This window comes from Rhinopithecus bieti, unplaced genomic scaffold (genome assembly GCF_001698545.2).
Source record: "Rhinopithecus bieti isolate Rb0 unplaced genomic scaffold, ASM169854v2 scaffold_61987, whole genome shotgun sequence".
NCBI classification, from domain to species: Eukaryota; Metazoa; Chordata; class Mammalia; order Primates; family Cercopithecidae; genus Rhinopithecus; species Rhinopithecus bieti.
Genome location: NW_016823795.1, coordinates 331,885 through 339,114, shown reverse-complemented (window position 1 = coordinate 339,114; position 7,230 = coordinate 331,885). Strand labels below are relative to the sequence as shown.

Sequence of the window (7,230 nt, the reverse complement as noted above, 5' to 3'; positions counted from 1 at the left end):
TCTGTATTGTTTTTACACAGGATTAAATGTTAAAACTCTTGCAGCGCTCAAATCCATCTAGATTAGTTCTTTCTCTACTTCCATACAATTCACTTACATAGTTTAGTTTCTTTGGGAACTAAACTCTTGACAGTACACAAGTAGGAAGTATACTCAAAATTCAGAAGAAGCCAGGAAAAGGGATAGAGTTTGAACAAGTCCCTTCTCAGAGACTCATTACACCAAACTTACCTTACAGAATCATTGATTTGAATGGTTTCTCTCTCTCTGATCTATTCTTTATGTTTCAGCTGAAATAATTAGTTTACCATCCCACTAGAAAAGGTAGGCAGGAATCTATGTGACTTGAGTTTGAAAACCCTACAGCAATCTATTTCCAATTAGAGAGAATTTCCTCTTCATCTGATTCATTTATGCTGCTTAATTTTCTGTTCTTTAAACCCAGCATTGTTCATTTGCATCAAATGTTTAAAACAACAGATTAATCTTCTTGCTTTCTATAACTTTCACAGCTTGGTCCCTGACTGTAATTTTAAAATCTTACTTTGACTCTCTTTTCCTGTGGATAGAACAGAAGTGGATTTCAAAGAACATATACAATTTAACTTGAATTATGCGTTAGTTTATCTGATTACAATTCTCCCTGGAAACTAAGTGATTTTGATTATGGGTTTGGGTTCATGTGAATGGAGCAGGTTGTAGAAAATGAAGGGCAGGCCGGGCGCGGTGGCTCAAGCCTGTAATCCCAGCACTTTGAGAGGCCGAGGCGGGTGGATCACAAGGTCAGGAGATCAAGACCATCCTGGCTAACATGGTGAAACCCCGTCTCTACTAAAATACAAAAAACTAGCCGGGCGAGGTGGCGGGCGCCTGTAGTCCCAGCTACTCGGAGGCTGAGGCGGGAGAATGGCATAAACCTGGGAGGTGGAGCTTGCAGTGAGCCAAGATCGCGCCACTGCACTCCAGCCTGGGCAACACAGCGAGACTCCATCTCAAAAAAAAAAAAAAAAAAAAAAGAAAATAAAGGGCAATCTTCCTGGGGTTTGGGCTACTGCCTTGGTAAGGTAGCTGTGAGGTCCTAAGATAATATGTGAATAAAGAAAATAATTTAGAAAAGGAATGTGGGAGAATCTAGAAGGCTAAATTCACTTACTTCAAGGGATTTGGAACCTGTCCCAGTCAACAGAACCATCTATTGCCCTTTATACCTTTCAGAACCGTCTATTGTCCTGTATACCTTTAGCATGCCAAGTACTACCCCACTGTTCAGCCATCATGGACTACTGACTACCATAAATCCCTCTGCGAGCTGCTGCTAGAATCTCTCTCCTATGTCAGTTAAAGATGGTGTCCACCACCAAGCCTCTGACTCTATTCTTAATGATCATCACAGAGCAGAAAACATGTAGCTTTACATTAAGATTAGAGCCAACCTTACCATGCTTTTCTTGTTAAGATCATGAAAACAGAATAGTGGCTGTATTTGCTGCTGTGTAGTAAGAAATTTGGCCATGTACAGAGAGATCTGGCCTTTGTCTTCAGCTCCTTAGAGGAAATCTCTAAATACTTGGAATTTCCTCATAAGAGTGTCTTTTTTTATTGAGGGTGGGCCCCTCTGCCTACAGTGAATAGTTTATGCTAGCAAGATGACTAAAGGTGGGGTGGGTCACACCCAATAGTTTTAGGGTGCCATGCCAGAAAAACCAAATGTGTGTGCTTAGAAGGTTGGGGTTTGGGGCCACTGATATTAGTCTGGCCTTGGGGGAAGGGAGCTGGAGATTGAGTTCAAACATGTGAGCAATCAATTAGACATACCTAGGTAGTGAAACTTCAGTGAAATCTGTGGACACGGAAACTGGAGTGAGCTTCACAGCTTGGCAATATTCTATGCATATTGACACTCACTCATGTCAAGAAGATAACCTGTAAGGATGATGAAAGTTTTCCATTTGGAACCTTCCGTAGATTCTGCCCTGTGTCATCCTTTGGCTAGTTCTAAGTCACGTCCTTGCCCTGTAATAAATGTGACTATGAGTATATCTTTCAGTGAGTTCTGTGAGTCTTTCTAGTGAATTATCAAACCTGAGGGTAGTCTGAGGAAACTTGTGAACTTGAAGTTTGTGTCAGAAGTTTTGGACAGACTTGGCAGCCTGGAGGACTCTGCCTTCAAACTCAAATTTGGCTAACTTTCTGGACTTGAACTTGAACATGCCCAGATTTAGTGTTGTTGCCCTTTTAAATCTCTCAGGGATTATTCTTTCTTTAGGAATGGCTGACTCATATGTCATGCTCTTGCATTCCTAACCATAGTTGGCTGGATGCTTGACCCAAACTGGCCATTCAGATTCTCTCCCACCTCCTGCAGAATTTGGAATTGGGATTGAGAGACAGTCAATCTCTGTATGGGGCCATATGCTACAATGGAGACTGAATTGACCAGAAAGCCAGTCTGCAGATAAAGAAGAATAAAACAGACACACAGAAGCAGATGTCTTTCCAGTTCTTATTTTCCAGTTCCTTTATGAATTCCAGATGCTACTTGATAGCTTGAATTGTTTTTTTTTTTACTTATACACAAATGTCCTATCTGACACCTGATAGTTCCCCTTCATTCTAGTCTAATTCTTGGAACTAGCTCCCCCTCTCCTGTTCTGTCTATGGTCATCTCAGTCTGGCCATGACATACACTATGAAAAGGACTTTTGGAGCAGTAATATTTTTGATGTAGATCAATTTTAGTATATAAAATAATTACTCTAGAAGGGCAAGAGTTTCTAAGGATAAGATGACTTTAAAGTGTTGACCAAAAGAAAAAAAAACTGAGGCAATGTTGGTACAGAGAGTTTATTTGGGTCAAGGTTGAGGATAGCTCATAAGTTGGTTGAATTCCTATCTTCCAAAGGTCCCAAAATATCCTGTCTTCCAATGGTCCCCCAATATCTTGAGGTTTCTGTGCCTATCAGAAAGTGACATTACTTACTCCAAGGTCAGGATCCTGCAAAGGAACCATATATACAAGGTACCAAGTTATTTTTTCCAAGTCTTGGTTTTATAAAGTCAACATTAATCCCTCAAAGCAGTCTGCTAAAACTTGAAAATATGACATTCCAGTCAAAGCCTTGGTAAAATAACCAGTGTTTCCAATGTGTCCTGTTGCAAAAGGAAAAGAGATTCTTATTGAACTTACACAAATAGCTACATTGCAATAAAATGAGAATACAGTTTTGAAATTCTAGAGAAATCAGGTAGAGAGAAAGGTAAATGTTTCAATTTTTCTCAGGAAAGTATACTTTACTCAATCGCTGTAAACTATAAATAGCTTAAAAGAAAAAAATGTATTGACTCTAGAAAGCAAAATATAAAGGCAATCAACAATATTTCAAACAAAATGAAGTCATAATAAATTATTTCAGTCCTCTATCAGTTCAGTCCTATATAATTAACTTTTGCTCTATTTGAAGTTGGGTTAGCAATTTTTATAAACCCATCAGTTTTTTATTAGAGTTCTGAATGTTTTTACCTAGTCCAATGGTATAATCTCCAAAGTTATCAGAAACCTGTATTCAAGAGTACTTGTCATAGTCCTTTCCATTAATTTCCTTGAAGACACAATGCTTTAGAATTTGCAAAAAAGGTTTTAGGATAAAAAGTGATTTACTGCATATATCAAGAGATATCAGATTTTTTAAAAACCTCATACAATTTTGGAGCATACATTAATAACATCCACACAAAGATAATTCAAAGAAAGTCAAACACCATTTCTTATTTGATAATACTTCCCATATGATTTTAACATCCCTTTAACATCCCAATAAGTCTAATATGTCCTTCTTGGATTTTCAAGAGCCCTCCATGTTTTTGAATGTCCAAGAGTTAGTTTGAGGGCAAGAAGACTGAAATTTAGAATTTGAAATTTGCTTTTGGGAGGTATGTCAAATATCAAAGGTTTAAGACACTTGATACTAAAATAAATCACAGGTCAGTCTAAAATAATAGTCATCTATTTAGCTAAAATGACAATTCAAAGATTTCAGAAAGCAAAAACTTGTACTCAATAGAGCAGCAACTCAGTTTCCAATCAAAAGACCTAATAAAGGCAGCATCAGATTATTTCTTCCACTCTCCTCTTCTTTTAAACATTTTGCAATTTACTGAAAAGGTGAACAAAAATATTTTACTGTATCTTGTTAATACTATATGAAAATATTGTTCAGAAGAAAAAAACAAATGTAACCCTTGTATCAATGTATTCTTATTAAATCCAGTTTTAATAAAACCTTATATACAGATACATCTAATCTTGATCAGCTTTGATCACACGGCATAAGATTTTCATAAGCCTTTTATAACCTATTACAATTTTCCCATTTTCTTTTCCCCAATTTTTTATATCTACTTAGTTTATCTTTTTTAATTTAAATAACTTTTAAATCACCTTTAAGCCAGGCAAACTTACTTATCTATTAAACATTTTAACACCTTTTTAAAAAACTTTCTTTACCAAAACACATCCTATTTTTCTTTTACACTTTATATACAGAATTGTTTCTCTTACAGTAGTTTTAATCACATATATTAATTACAATGTTAACTCTTAGTAACCCTAATTCTTAGTGAAAAACCTAGGAAGTAAGCAATTTTAATTGTTATGTACCAGGTGTAGAACCCAGGACAGGGAAGGCCATGAAGACAAGTCCTGGAAGATCTGATTCCTCCCATCTTGGCTAGGAGACACAACTGAGTCAGAGAGGACATCCTGGGTTTGGCTCAGCACCAAAGCTGGGGTGGCCTAAGTCACCAGACCTCATTATGGGCACTTGTCTAGACCTTACCATCTGAAGGCTCAAAACCAAACACATAAGATCATAGATAAACCAAACAACTATCAAAAATATCACAGAAAACAACAGTTTTATGACCTGAAAACTTCTATCAGTGACAGTCTAAACCTTTCTGACCAGTAGTCCCAGGCAAAATGTCTGAATTGTATTTAATACTGACTGTTCTGAAGACATTCAAGTTTTATTTTATCAGCAATTTTAAAACTAGCTTTATTTATCAAAGATTACTAAAGTCATGTGAACTTGAAAAGCTTTTGCACTTATTATTTATGAGTACTCATTTATTTACAAGTCAATTTGGTACCAGGTAGGCAATATACAAACACAGACATGCATATATGTATAGTAAAAATACAAATATAAATATTTTGTGGTGTACATTTTATAATTTCTGCCATAAGACAAGTAAAACTCACTAATTTAAAAGAACGCATGGATTAAATTGTACCTCTGTAAGTGGAACAAGTTATGTCCGAAACTCTTACTGAATTTGAGAGAAAACAGGATAGAAAATGTACATTTCAAAGTAGAGGGAGAATTTAAGCTTTCCAAAAGGTCAAGGAAGTTTTACATTATCTTTGGCAAAAATTATGTCATCAAAAGAGAAGCAGAACAAAGGAGTGCCTATAATTAAAGGTTAAAGAAGAAATGAATTCAGTTAACTGATGAGCTTCTATAGAGACAACAGAAGTCTACACACACACACACACACACACACACACACACACACACACACATATCTACTAAATGCCAGCTTTTAATTAAGTCAACTTTTTTTTGAGTCAGGGTCTTACTCTATCACCCAGGCTGGAGTGCAGTGGTGTGATCATGGATCAGCCCCAACTTCCCAGGCTCAAGCAATCCTCTCACCTCAGCCTCCCAAGCAGCTGGGACTACAGGCATGCACCACCACAACCACCTAATTAAAAAAAAAAATTTTGTAGAGACAGGGTCTCACTATGTTGTCCAGGCTGGTCTCAAACTCCTGGCCTCATGGATCCTCCAGCCTCAACTTCCCAAAGTGCTGGGATTATAGGCATGAGTCACTGCACCTAGCCTAAATCATCTTTTGACTATAGAGCTCTTTAAAAAAAAAATTTCAAAACTCTTATCAGATTTCAGCCAGAACAAACAGCCTTATTCCTGCTTCTTTTTTTCTCCTTTTTAAACCAAAGATATCTTTTCAAGTGAGTCATCCAAACCAATATGCCTTAACTGAGGTTATGACTTAATTAAGGACTCACCAGGCATCTCCAGAGATGTGCAACACAATCCTCCAAATATCCAGAACCACCCCAAACACAGCTCAAAGAAAAGAAAGTTTCCAGAAGCCACCACTCTTCCTCTTTCCCTAAGTGGCCTGAGGTAATCTGTGAAAATGGTTCGCTATTCACTTGACCTGGAGAACCCCACGAAATCATGCAAATCAAGAGGTTCCAATCTTCGTGTTCACTTTAAGAACACTCGTGAAACTGCCCAGGCCATCAAGGGTATGCATATTCGAAAAGCCACGAAGTATCTGAAAGATGTCACTTTACAGAAACAGTGCGTACCATTCCGACGTTACAATGGTGGAGTTGGCAGGTGTGCCCAGGCCAAGCAGTGGGGCTGGACACAAGGTCGATGGCCCAAAAGGAGTGCTGAATTTTTGCTGCACATGCTTAAAAACGCAGAGAGTAATGCTGAACTTAAGGGTTTAGATGTAGATTCTCTGGTCATTGAGCATATCCAAGTGAACAAAGCACCTAAAATGCGCCGACGGACCTACAGAGCTCATGGTCGGATTAACCCATACATGAGCTCTCCCTGCCACATTGAGATGATCCTTACTGAAAAGGAACAGATTGTTCCTAAACCAGAAGAGGAGGTTGCCCAGAAGAAAAAGATATCGCAGAAGAAACTGAAGAAACAAAAACTTATGGCACGGGAGTAAATTCAGCATTAAAATAAATGTAATTTAAAGGAAAAAAAAAAAAAAGAAAGAAAAGAAAGTTTCCCTAGCTGCAAGTGAGGTACAACCCACATCTGTCTGACCATACTCTTTGGGGTCTCAGCTCCTCAGGTGACCATCTACACACAAAGTCCAGTTGGAATATTTACAGAGAGAGTTGGTAAACTAGGGGGAAAATGGTGCCTGTGGGGTAGTGCCAAAAGACAGGGAAATATAGGATGGTACATTTGTGGGAAGAGTTAAGTCTGCTCCTAGATTCTCTGGTATTGCTGTCTCCTAGCTGATGATCAAGCATTGTAAAGGGACCCATCTTTATGCGGGAATAAGCAGGCAGGAAACCCTTTCTCTTTGTAAATTGCTGTCCTGCAATCAGGCAAGCAGAGTAAGAAATAGCGTGTCTCCCAGCATTTTAACTTTTTGCAGCCCAACAATCCT

General features: G+C 38.0%; 1 pseudogene across 1 annotated transcript; it reads left to right on the top strand.

Annotated features, from left to right (window-relative positions):
* Window positions 1–6,173: 6,173 nt before the first annotated feature.
* On the top strand, window positions 6,174–6,822 carry LOC108521845 (60S ribosomal protein L17 pseudogene; annotated as a pseudogene). Its single transcript, XR_001883295.1, has one exon. The product of XR_001883295.1 is annotated as a 60S ribosomal protein L17 pseudogene (transcript).
* Window positions 6,823–7,230: the final 408 nt, after the last annotated feature.